Consider the following 12,694-nt stretch of genomic DNA (forward strand, 5'->3'; position numbering starts at 1 on the left):
GTTGGAGCATTCACCACTTCTGGAGGCAGGTTGTTCCACTGGTTAATTATTCTAACTGTCAGGAAGTTTCTCCTTAGTTCTAGGTTGCTTCTCTCCTTGATTAGTTTCCATCCGTTGCTTCTTGTCCTGCCTTCAGGTGCCTTGGAAAATAGCTTGACTCCCTCTTCTTTGTGGCAGCCCCTGAGATATTGGAATACTGCTACCATGTCCCCCCTCTAGAAGAATCAATCTCAGAAGATGTAATAGCAGCTATTAACTCTTGAGAGTAATTATTTAATGAATTAATTGATTTGTTTTACTTTATTATTATAGTTTGAAATTCCCATCTCCCACACCAGGGGACTTTGGGCAGTGTTCAATAAAATATTAAAACATAAAAAGTATATAAAAGTTAAAACTGCTGCTAATAAATTCAAAAAGGATGCATTCAATGGACCACTCTTAAAAGTTCTGAACAATTTCCATGTTGATTATCTCAACTGATTTGCTACCTCTTGTTTTCTCTAATTCCTCCCCAGGCAGCCATGCTGGACCTCCTCATTCCTGCTTGAAGGTCTCCTTGAGCAACTTGCCTGTTTGATTAGAAATGGTCCCTTCTGGGCAAGAAACGCATCCGTAGCAACAAGAAGGCTTCCCCTCTGCAACTTTCCTGGCTTGTCCTGGAAGGCAGTGCTTCACACAACGGGAGAAAGGCTTTGTCTGAAAGGAGAGAGATTAGGAGAGGTTGAGGGGAAGACATTGCAAACAGTCAGCTTGTCTTCAGGATCTGCATGAAAGGAGCCCCTCTTCTTCCTTCCACTGAATAAAATTTTCACCACAGCAACCTGGTCCTTCCTGTCAGCTTTCCTTAACTGTGAAAGAAGCATTTTGTCCCCACCTGCTTAGCCCACACAATGGCATCAGAGTCGATGCTGAAACCTTCAGCTGAAGGAGCCTCTGGATCAACCCATCCAACTTTCTGCCGAAGGATTGTCATATTTGCAAAGACAACCCAGTTAAGGATATCAAATCCTGCATATTTCATCCCAGTTTCTGAAAAGAAGACTTCATCCCCAGCGGTGTTATTGAAAAGGATGTTTTTCAAGAAGGCGTGGATCTGGAATTGCAAAACAAGCAAACAAGCAAACAAAATGTCCATGAAAGTGAAGAGAGAGTTCACCCCGGGTGTCATGGCAATATGAATGAAAGAACTGGAGCTCTGGTTTCCTAGTCCGATTTCACTTCGTCTGGAGACCCAAAGAGGCCAGAAAGTCACCCTGGAGAGGCAATGAGAAGGAAGGGAATTCTTGGGAGTTCGGAGCCAACGGTGGTTGGCCCAAACAGACTGAGGAAACTCTTTAAACAGGTGGGAGAAAGGCTGCTGGCAAATATGCAGACAGCCCAAGCCACAGATAGCCCAGGAAGAAGTGAAGAGCCGCAGCAGTGCTGCCGAAGAGCTGACTGTAAACAACGTGTTTGATTTGGGTGAGATTCTTCTTTATTTCTCTTCCCTATGGACTTTTAAAATATAATTCCCTGAATTGGATAACTTTTAAAAGTAAAAAACCCCAGGAAGACTTGGGAAGAAGAGAGTTAAAAGTGGTAAGAAATCTGGAATGGGGGAACGAATTTAAGGAATATAAAAATATGCACAAAAGATTCAAGACTGATTGAAAAGAAAAAAAAATGATAATCTGTTGTTTGGCTATTTTTTTTAATTTGGGAAGATTTTTTTTCTTTGTTGTGAAAGAGCATTTTAAATAAAAGTTTTACTACTGGATAGAGACACTATAACTAATGAGGACATCTAGTGGTGAAAGAAGATACTACAATAATATTGAAAAAATCAGAAGAGTGATGACCTTGAAACAACACCTGTGCTAAACAAAGAACATCCTGTGTTTCTACAAAAGAAAAAACAAAAGATTTTTTTTAACTACATCTTTCAACTTTAGACATAACTATTATAGAAACTATTGAGACAGGGGTTTTTTTCTTCCTTTTTCTTTTTTCTTTTCTAATATCTTTGAACTGACAGAAATATTTGGATGAGACTTATGCAGTTGGTGTTTTTTATTTTGCTGGATTACAGCTTAAAGTAGTTGGCTTTTAAAAAAACTTGGACTATCCTAAAGCAGTTGGCTCCCTTTTAAACCTGGATGATAGCCTAAAGCAGTTGGCTTCTTTTTAAATTTGAACTATATCTTAAAGCAGTTGGCTCCCATTTAAACTTGGAATATAACCTAAAGCAGTTGGCTCCCTTTTAAACCTGGATTATAGCCTAAAGCAGTTGGCTTCTTTTTAAATTTGGACTATAGCCTAAAGCAGTTGGCTCTTTTTAAAGTTGGATTATAGCCTAAAGCAGTTGGCTTTTTTTTTCTCTCCCTGTGAATTTACAAAATCTGCCTGATTGAACAATGAATGCACCAAACCTTACTAAAATTACAAAAAAAACCTGCTTCTGCACCCTCTTCTGGAACATCTAGTCCAGCAAGTCAGGGATCTATTGAAGCAATGTTACAACGAGAGAAGGCAAACAATCTCCAAAAAGAGATGTACGCGACTTTACAACTAATGCAAGAAATGATGCAGAAGAATCATCAAGAAACAAAAAGCAACCTTGATAAGCTAAGCAAACAAATGCTTGACATAAAGACACAATTTGAGATTCACCAACAAATGATCCCTAAAAATGAACAAAGAATTCAGAAGATGGAAGATCAATCAGAAGATACTGGGAAAAAAAGTGAAGCACTAATGACGGAGAATGAAAGATTAGAACAAGCAAATCAAAATCTAGAAGGAGCAGTCGCTGCTCTGGAAATGGAGAAGGTGGTACATTATTTGAGATTTCAGAACATATCTGAAGATAAAGAGGAAAATATAGCAGATGTGATTATTAATCTATTAGCAAAGGCCCTAGAAATGGAAAGATCAGAGATGCAGCAAGAAGTAGATGAAATATTTAGAATGAATTCAAGTTACGCAACATAAAAAACAACATCATACATTTTTGGAAAATCCAAAACTTGGAAAACTTTATTATACATCAGCTCAACAAAAAAAGAGGAGTAGTTATATATGTTAAAGAGACAATAGATTCCAAAATGATTTATGCAGATGAAGAAGGGAGAATATTAATGGTAGAAATATTTTTAAATCAAAAACAGATACTTTTGATAGCAATATATGCACCAAATAATAAACAAGAAAAATTCTATCAAAACCTTCACAGAAAAATAGTAGAAATAGAATACCAAAATATATGCTTAATTGGGGATTTTAGTGCAACAGTAGATGGGACATTAGACTATAAAAGCAGTAAATCAGAGAAACAAGAAAGAAAAAGATTACCTAAGACTTTTTTCAATATGATAGAGGAAATTGGTATACAAGATATCTGGAGAGAAACGAATCCAGGAAAATCACAATACACATTTTATTCTAATAGTCATAAATCTTGGTCTAGAATTGATATAATTTGGATGACGCCTGAATTAAGGGTTGATATGCAGGAAATTGAAATAGAATTAGGTACTTGGGCAGATCATAACCCCTTAAAATGATGTGGAAAGGAATGCAGAAAAAATTAAGATGGACTTTGAATCAATTCATATTAAAAGAGAAAGAATTTATAGACTTAGTAACAAAAGAAATGGATTTTTTCTTCAAAGAAAATAAAAAAGATACAATATTACAAAATGTATGGGATACAGCCAAAGCATATTTTCAAGGTGTAGCGATAACATATATGGCAAAAAAATAAAGAAAAGAGACAACAATGCCAGTTGTTAAGAGAAGAATTTAAAAATTAGAACTTGAATTACAAACAAACCCACAAAAGGGGACTGGAGGCTAAAGCATATAAGGAACGGCTGCTGGAATTGGGTATGTCTAGTTTAATGAAGAGAAGGACGAGGGGGGACATGATAGCAGTGTTCCAATATCTCAGGGGCTGCCATAAAGAAGAGGGAGTCAAGCTATTCTCCAAAGCGCCTGGAGGCAGGAGAAGAAGCAACGGATGGAAACTCATCAAGGAGAGAAGCAACCTTAGAATGAAGGAGAAACTTCCTGACAGTTAAAACAATTAACCAGTGGAACAGCCTGCCTCCAGAAGCGGTGAATGCTCCAACACTGGAAGTTTTTAAGAAGAGACTGGACAGCCATTTGTCCGAAATGGTATAGGGTTTCCTACCTGAGCAGGGGGTTGGACTAGATGACCTTCAAGGTCCCTTCCAACTTTACTATTATTATTAAAAGAAAATATTGAAAAGACAAATGGAAATAATAAAACATAAATTTAATTTAATAGAATCAGAAAAATTGGCTCAACAAATTAAAAGGGCAAAGCAAAACTTCTTTGAAAATAAATACTTCCAAAACCACTACATTAGAAACACGCTATTATTAACTTGGGGAAAAATAAAATGTAAAATCTATTTGAAAATTCCAGGATGGCTTTCAACAATGGAAGCATTTGTACATCCAAATTTAATTAACTATGACAAAGTCGTGACTTATAAAGATATCTTGGATAACAAAGGAAAATTGAAAGATAGACAAGATTTACAATGACAAGGTATTGATTTAGCATGGTGGCCATATTTGCAAATCCAAACGAGATATGAAAAAGATGTAAAGACAACGGGATTTTATAAATTTGATCAAATATTGTTAAAAACAGATGAAAACTTGATTAAGAAACTCTATAGATTTCTGCTAAATTTAAAGATGGAAGAAGAACAAGTAAAAGAAACAATGATAGCATGGGCAAAAAACTTTGGATATTCTATAGATTTGGAAGACTGGCAAAATTATGGGATAGAAATATCAAATTGACTAAAACAGTCTCATATAAAGAAAATTTGTGTAAAATGTTTTATAAATGGCATATGACACCAGTAAGATTAGCGAAAATGTTTAAAAATACTTCAAATAATTGCTGGAAATGTAAACAAAGGCTGGGTACTTACTATCGTATCTGGTGGACATGCCCTAAAGCAAAAAAGGTTTGGGTTAAGATACATACGTGGTTGGAAAAGATGATTAAAAGACAGATAGAATTTAAACCAGAACTGCTTTTGTTAGGAATATTAGGACCTAATTATGAGGAGAATGAATATTTAATATTGCATGTACTGACAGCGAGAATGGTATTTGCCCAATACTGGAAAAATGCAACTGAAAAGGTTTTAATTAAGAAAATCTTAGAATGTGCAGAAATGGATAGATTGACTTTAGAGATTAAACAGAAAGAAGGTTCAGTTTACTTTAGAACATGGGATAATTTTTATCAATGGTTAGAAAAACGAACTAGTGAGAAAGGAATGTGATATGTTATTCTGAATATATATTAGTAAGAAGAATGATATGCATTGACTAACTGATACTGTTTATGATAATCATTTACTACAATCACTACAGTTATTTATTACTATATCAATTAGTGTTAATTGAACATATGTACCCGGATAATAGTCTGTTTGCTAAAGATTGAAAATGTTATTGGGGGATAACCCCAATGTTGACCCCAACCCTGTCCTAATCCCAATCTTGATCCTAACCCCACCCTAAACCTTAATCCCTATCCCGATCCTATTTTATCCCCAACCCTATAAAACTCAATAAAATCTTTGAAAAAAAAATGGAGCAAGCTCTTAATTGATTTCAATATTTCTGGGCTAGCATTACACAATGCACAAACATGCAGAAGTATGGAGAATATATGTGAGCCTCAAGAAAATCCAGAAATGTATAACAGAAGAATAACAGAGTTGGAAGGGATTTTGGAGGTACTACCCCCCTCTTCAAGATATATCTTGATATGTTTCAATATATGTAAGTGTCTAGATATCTATTAGGATCCAAATTTATAAACTGCTAGGAAAAGAATTATTGAGAATCTGACCAAGGTAAAGATTGCATGATTAACTGGCTACACAATGTTGATGTCAACGCTGTTAATATAGGATATTATTGCTTTGACAAGATATTCAGAACTCTCTGGTATTTTTAGAGTTAATTCAGATGACAAAGAAAGGGAGATTTATAAGGAAAGTGCGGGATAAGGAACGGAAGTGAATCTTTGCCCTCCGGGCTATTTGGAAGATGCAACTTATGACTGCAAAATAAGGGAGGGGTTTAGCAAGAAAAGTTAGACACAAGCAAGAGAAATTCAGATTCTGGCATCCATTCAATATGTGCCGACAATGTGTCCATGATTAAAGACTTTTTCATAATAAATATGCTTGGGATTTCCTTGAAGTGTTCCATTAGTCGGAACTTGACAGTTGATTGAACTATCGAAATAGAGAAATAAAAATTCAATGGAAAACTCAATCAGGTCTCCAGCAACTGGCATAATTAGGGAAAAACAGTATAAGACTCTTTTACCCCCTCTTCCAGGTATGATTGCTAAAAGTAGAAATGGAATTAAGAATTTCAAGACTTGTATGAGATTTAAATAAAGGGGGGAAATATTAGGGAAAAGACAAGACAGTGGAGATTGCAGGCAAAAGTTCATGAAACTTAAAAGAGTGTAAAGCTGTTTCCTGGACCAGAAGGGAAGATCTGAAGAGTTACCTGCCAGGGCTTCACAGAGAGGTGAAGGTGTGGCTTCTTTCTGCCCCTCTTCAATGCCTGTTGTGATTCCCACATATACGCAGCATGCAATGCATATGCCACAGAAAAGGCAGCATTGTAGATGCTGTAACTGAAACTGGTCATCTTTCCATCAAAGACAGAGACTGGGAGGGTGTCCAGATTCTCCTGCCCTGTGCAAACCCTTCGGCCGTCAGGTGAGGCCAGACCTGCCTTCAAAATCTCACAGTCGAATACAATTTCCCACCACTCAGGAAGAAAGATGTCTCCGTGGGGTTCGTGTGGATTCACAGCCCAGAGATAATCTTTGAATCCTGGCACTGGGTTTGTGTGGACTGTGAAAGATAAAGCGCCATGGAGGGATTTAAGTTTCACCCAATCGTAGTGATAGCCAATAGCTGAAAATTCCCATTGGGTGGTCAGGATCCAGACCTTCCCCAAAATAGCATGGTTCTCTTCTTCATAAGTGTAGAGGGATACTATAAGGTTTTCCAGAGCACATGAATCCCCGGAGACAATCACAACCTGAGCGTCACTGTTCAAAATTGTCCAAAGCACATCTATTTGATTGCTATGCAATTCATTAAATATTAAGATTAGGGGCAAGATCTCTTTTACAAATTGTATGCAAATGTCATTCTGGGCAAGGGTGGCATCAAAAATCTGTAGGAAGTGGTCACTGGTTTCCGAGGCCTGAACAACGATCCCAACCCAGTTCCATTGGAAATAGAGAAGGAGCTGGACAATGGCTGCATTCTTTAGGTGATACTGAGGATCGATCTGGTAGAAGGTGGGGAACCGGGTCTCATCCCTCAAAACAGGATCAGAGAAGCGGTAACCTAGCTGAAGGGAAGGTGGAGATGGAGGGAAAGGAAGAGGTTAAGCAAGGAAAATGGTATCTAACCCTAACCTCAGACCATCTAGATTAATAGGGTACCCTATTCTAGACGTCCCCACAAGCTTGCACCTTCATGAGATGTTTTCTACCAGTCACATAATTGGCTCTTGGAATTGTTGGCAGTAACCACCTCTTCTTCTTCTTCTTCTTCTTGTGCCATATCCGTTATCGGACGTTGGCGATCATGTTGGCGATCCTGTTTTTATCAGCAGCCGCACAAAAAAGTGCTGCTGAGTTTTGTCCACACCAGTCCCTTAGATTTTGAAGCCACAATGTTCTTGTTCTGCCTGGACCATGTTGGCCTTCGATCTTTCCCTGAAGGATTAAATGGAGTAGGCTGTATTTTTCTGGGTGTTGCATCACATGTCCGAAATATTCTAATTTTCGTTTTTTAATTGTTTTGATGATTTCCCTGGGCTTTCCCAGGCGGCTTATCACCTCCTCATTTCTGATCTTGTCAACCCAGCTTATACGTAATAGCCATCTGTAAATCCACATTTCAAATGTTTCTAGTCTCTTCAGGTGGCCTTCTGTCAGAGACCAACTCTCTACTCCATAGAGTAGTAGTAACCACGCAAGGCAGAACTTACAGCATTGACCCTTTCCTCATGTTACATGTCCACATACCTGAGAAATCTTGAAATTGCCAAATATGCTTGCCATCTGGTATGAAGTTCTGGAGTTGAGACCCCCAAGGACAGAGAGAAGGTGGTCCTGTGTGTCACACTTATAGTTAGGGAACAATTTTCCCCGGCTGGAGAGCAGAGACAGGCTTACATCTTGAGCCATGCTTGCATACTCATTGTCTTCATAGATGCGGAAGCCCAGGGTGATGTTGGGGAGAAGCCGGGGGTCTTTGTTGATCTCCTGGACAACAAATGTCAAGCCCAGGACATGTTGATAATTCTTGGGAACAGGTCTTTGTTGCACGTGAAACAACAAAAATTAGAGAGATGTTTATTCTGCCATTTCATTACCAACATTCTAAGAGTTGATCGTAAAACAGATCAATACAAATTAGTTGATTAGTTTTACTGCCGTCAGAAAACAGGGTTGCTGTCAGTCAGTTGATTCTGTTTTTATTGTCAACAGTGTATCACAAAGCCTCCTCTTCCTAACTCTGCAGGACATTTCTGTGAGTTGATATGCAACATCAGTATTGACTTTTGCAAAATCAAATTTTCAGTCCAGTTAAGGAGATGTGGCTGATCATCTTAATAAAACTACACATTTTATTATATGCAGCCGTGGAGATCTTAATGGCTGACATCTTCTGCCCTACGTTCTCAAGCACTTTTCCCCACTCTGGCACCCTATCATGTTCCCAGAGTCCTTTGAATTAGGTGGCCTTATAAATCCAATAAATTAGATTAAATTGAATTAAATTGAATGTCATAATAATAATAATAATAATAGTAGTAGTAGTAGTAGTAATAATAATAATAATAATAATAATAATAATAATAATAATAATAATAATAATAATAATAATAAAGTTGGAAGGGACCTTGGAGGTCATCGAGTCCAACCCCCTGCTCAGGCAGGAAATCCTACACCATTTCGGACAGATGGCTGTCCAGTCTCTTCTTAAAAACTTCCAGCGTTGGAGCATTCACCGCTTCTGGAGGCAGGTTGTTCCATTGGTTAATTGTTCTGTCAGGAAGTTTCTCCTTAGTTCTAGCTTGCTTCTCTCCTTGATTAGTTTCCATCCGTTGCTTCTGGTCCTGCCCTCAGGCGCTTTGGAGAATAGCTTCCTCTTCTTTGTGGCAGCCCCTGAGATATTGGAACACTGCTATCATGTCCCCCCTCGTCCTTCTCTTCGTTAAACAAGACATACCCAATTCCAGCAACCGTTCTTTATATGTTTTAGCCTCCAGTCCCCTAATCATCTTTGTTGCTCTTCTCTGTACTCTTTCTAGAGCCTCAGCATCTTTTTTACATCGTGGTGACTAAAACTGGATGCAGTATTCCAAGTGTGGCCTTACCAAGGCATTGTAAAGTAGTATTAATACTTCACCTGATCTTGATTCTATCCCTCTGTTAATGCAGCCTAGCACTGTGTTGGCTTTTTTGGCAGCTGCCGCACACGGCTGGCTCATGTTTAAATGATTGTCCACTAGGACTCCGAGATCCCTCTCACAGTTACTACTATTGAGCAAGGTACCCCCTATACTATACCTGTACATTTGGTTTTTCTTGCCTAAATGTAGAACCTTACTTTTTTCCCCATTGAATTTCATTTTGTTCAATAGCGCCCAGTATTCAAGAAAGAGAATCAATTTGTCCTAATGAAGAAGGCTCTATATCAACAGAGGCTGCGTGGGATTTAAGTAGGCCCCATCTTTAAGACTGCCCTTTCCACATTGCCCTGAGAAAAAAAACTATCAAGGAAACACTTACAGAGAATAGGCATCCCAATCCCCAGGAGGCTCATGTAAAGGAAGCTGTAGGACTTTAGTAATGGAGAGAGGCAGGTTTCCACCAATAATGAGATCTCCAGGTCTGTAGTAGTCTTTCTGTGCTTGGAAGGGTCTCCTACAGAAGCAGATTGGCCTCAGATCCATCTGGATGGCTGCAGGCAAGGTCCATAGCAACATTAAAAGCCAACACATTGTCCAGACAAAGAGGCCTTCTTCCTAGAGCGAGTCAATGGAGACTGATGTAGGGAATATGATGCTCTGATGACTTCAGAGGCCTCAAGTGGGGTTTGAAGTCTTCAAGATAAGCATTAATCTCAGCTCCAACTCTAAAGGGACCCAGTATATTACCCAGAGCATGCTAAGTAAACATGTTTTGAGTGGACACAAACTTCTTTAGGCTTAGGGAGGGTTTATCTTTGGAAGTCTACTGAGATGAAGTAATAATTACTAGTGTTTGATGAATCCAGCGAGAGAGAAATAACCACATTATCCCCATAACTCTGGAGTCCATGGCATTTTAGCAAGAAGAAAAGTCAGAGGAAAACTATTTCTGAAACCACACCTGTGTCTCTCTCTCTGTGAATTGGGCCACTGTGATTGGAGAGTGATGCAGCTTTAGAGTTGGAAGAGAACTTGGGGGTCACTTAGTCCAATCCCCTTAATATAGGACACACACAAGGCAAACTCTTAAATCTCTGAGATCTCTTTGGAATTGACTATTTCTGCTGCTATCTCCAAACTCTTTCCAGATTAAGAAGCATCCTGGGACTTCCTGGAAAAACTCACCATGGCCTTTGTCCTAGCCGTGTTTCCCAAACTGGCCAATGGAGATGTGTTTCAGCTACGAGGAACCTGGATGGTTTTTAATAATGACACACTTTCTTCTTTTCTTCTTTTCTTTGTGACTTAGATGTACTCTGCCCAACCTCCCTGTCACTTGAGTGGGTCATCAACATTTTAAACAAGTATTTCAAAGCCAACCACTCTGCCTGATGGAGGATTTCCTGAGGACAGAATCAAGAGCTTCTCTCTGGTGCACCAATCTGCTCTACACCAGTCCCCACCCTTTGCGGTTTGCACCAGGAAGAGCTACCTCTCCTTGAGTGACAAGCATAATACCCAATCATCACCCTACCAGACAAACCCTGCATTTGCAGTGGCCCTAAGAGATGATAGGTGCCCAAGTATGCATCCCCCTCCTCCTCCTCATCCATGTGGTATTCATGCCATCAAGCAGGGCATCCATGCTGCTGGACCACCTAGAAAGTTTTGAGATTGGAGACCTGGCTGTGCACTCATCCCACTTAAGGACAGTTTCAGTCTGGGGTGGTGGAAGATGAAAGGTCAGCCCAGGGGGCTTAGCTATGTGGGGTACTTCAGGGTCTGCCCTCCCTCTCGTCTCTATGACTTTAAGATTATCACACAGCATTGTCTTCCTGCCTCTCTGCCCAAGATTGAACAATTTCTAATTATTACATTATTTAACACCCATCGATCCATCCCCATAATACACTGAGAGCATAAAAAATAGTCTGGTTTATTAATGAAGCATGTTTATCTAATTATAATGAAGAGAACACTCTATACATTTTAATGTGAGAGTGAAAATTCGTTCTCCACACTTGTGGGTTGGTTTCCAAACATTTCATTACCAGGCTAGGTAACATCTTCAGCGGAGTTTAGGGGATGTCAGTGTTCTTCTGTTTATAAGGGCTTCAGGTGTGGATGTGTCGAGTGAGGGTCTTGCGATAGGTCTTGTAGTGAGTCAGGTGTGAGTCATCAGTGAGGGTCTTGTGATGGATCTTGTGATGGGGAGGTTACATTAGGTCAGCGTCATTGGGAGGTGAACCATTCGTGGGGGGAGGGGGCTAGCATGGGTTGGTTGAGGATTGATGCTGTCTCTGGTTAGCTGTGTGGTTGATTTGGGTTCTGATGGGTTGATAGGCTGGTTGTAGGTCAATGTGTTTGTTGATGGAATTGCTTGTGGAGTGCTAGGCTTCGATGAACTCACGAGCATGGTGGGTGGTAATGTGGCTGATGATTTTAGTGTTGCTCCAGTCGAACTGGTGTTGTTTGGTGTTGGTATGGATAGAGAATAATTTAATGTTTTGCATTAAAAATATACAATGCTTGAATGAAAATACTAATAGAGAATTCTGCAAAGCCCCAAGACTCCATGTGTACAAGTACACTGTCAGTATTAGTATTTCTTTATTATTTCTCTATGAATTGTCTTTGCCACCGTAACTGTAACGCAACTTGATGCTTCTTTTCAAAATGATTTTCATAGATCCAGAAGCTCAGAGTGATGTTGGGGAGGAGAACCAGATCTTTGTTGACTTCTATAGTTGCAAACACCAAGGACAGGAACTGCTGGAAATTATTGGATATGAGTCTATAGTGAGAGAAAATGTTGGGGATCATTACAAGGAAACTCGTGCCTGTTGGTGAAGTATGCCTTGCAAACTTGTTTAGTTTGCAACAGCAAGTCCAAGTTTCCTTGAGTTTTTTTTTTAAAAAGTATTCGTTGATTAAGTTTCTATGGCTTAGTGCAGGGTTAGGCAACCTTGGCTCTTTTATGACTAGTGGACTTCAACTCCGTTATGCGGTGGTTCTCCTCCTTCCTCACCGACCGTACGCAGTCTGTATTGGCAGGGGGACAGAGGTCGACTCCTAGACCCCTAACTTGTGGGGTGCCTCAGGGGTCGGTCCTCTCCCCCCTTTTGTTCAATATTTATGTAAAGCCGCTGGGGGAGATCATTCGTGGCTTTGGGGTGGATTTCCATCAGTACGCTGA

The sequence above is a fragment of the Protobothrops mucrosquamatus genome, unplaced genomic scaffold (genome assembly GCF_001527695.2).
Source record: "Protobothrops mucrosquamatus isolate PMUCROS unplaced genomic scaffold, P.Mucros_1.0 scaffold2543, whole genome shotgun sequence".
NCBI classification, from domain to species: domain Eukaryota; kingdom Metazoa; phylum Chordata; class Lepidosauria; order Squamata; family Viperidae; genus Protobothrops; species Protobothrops mucrosquamatus.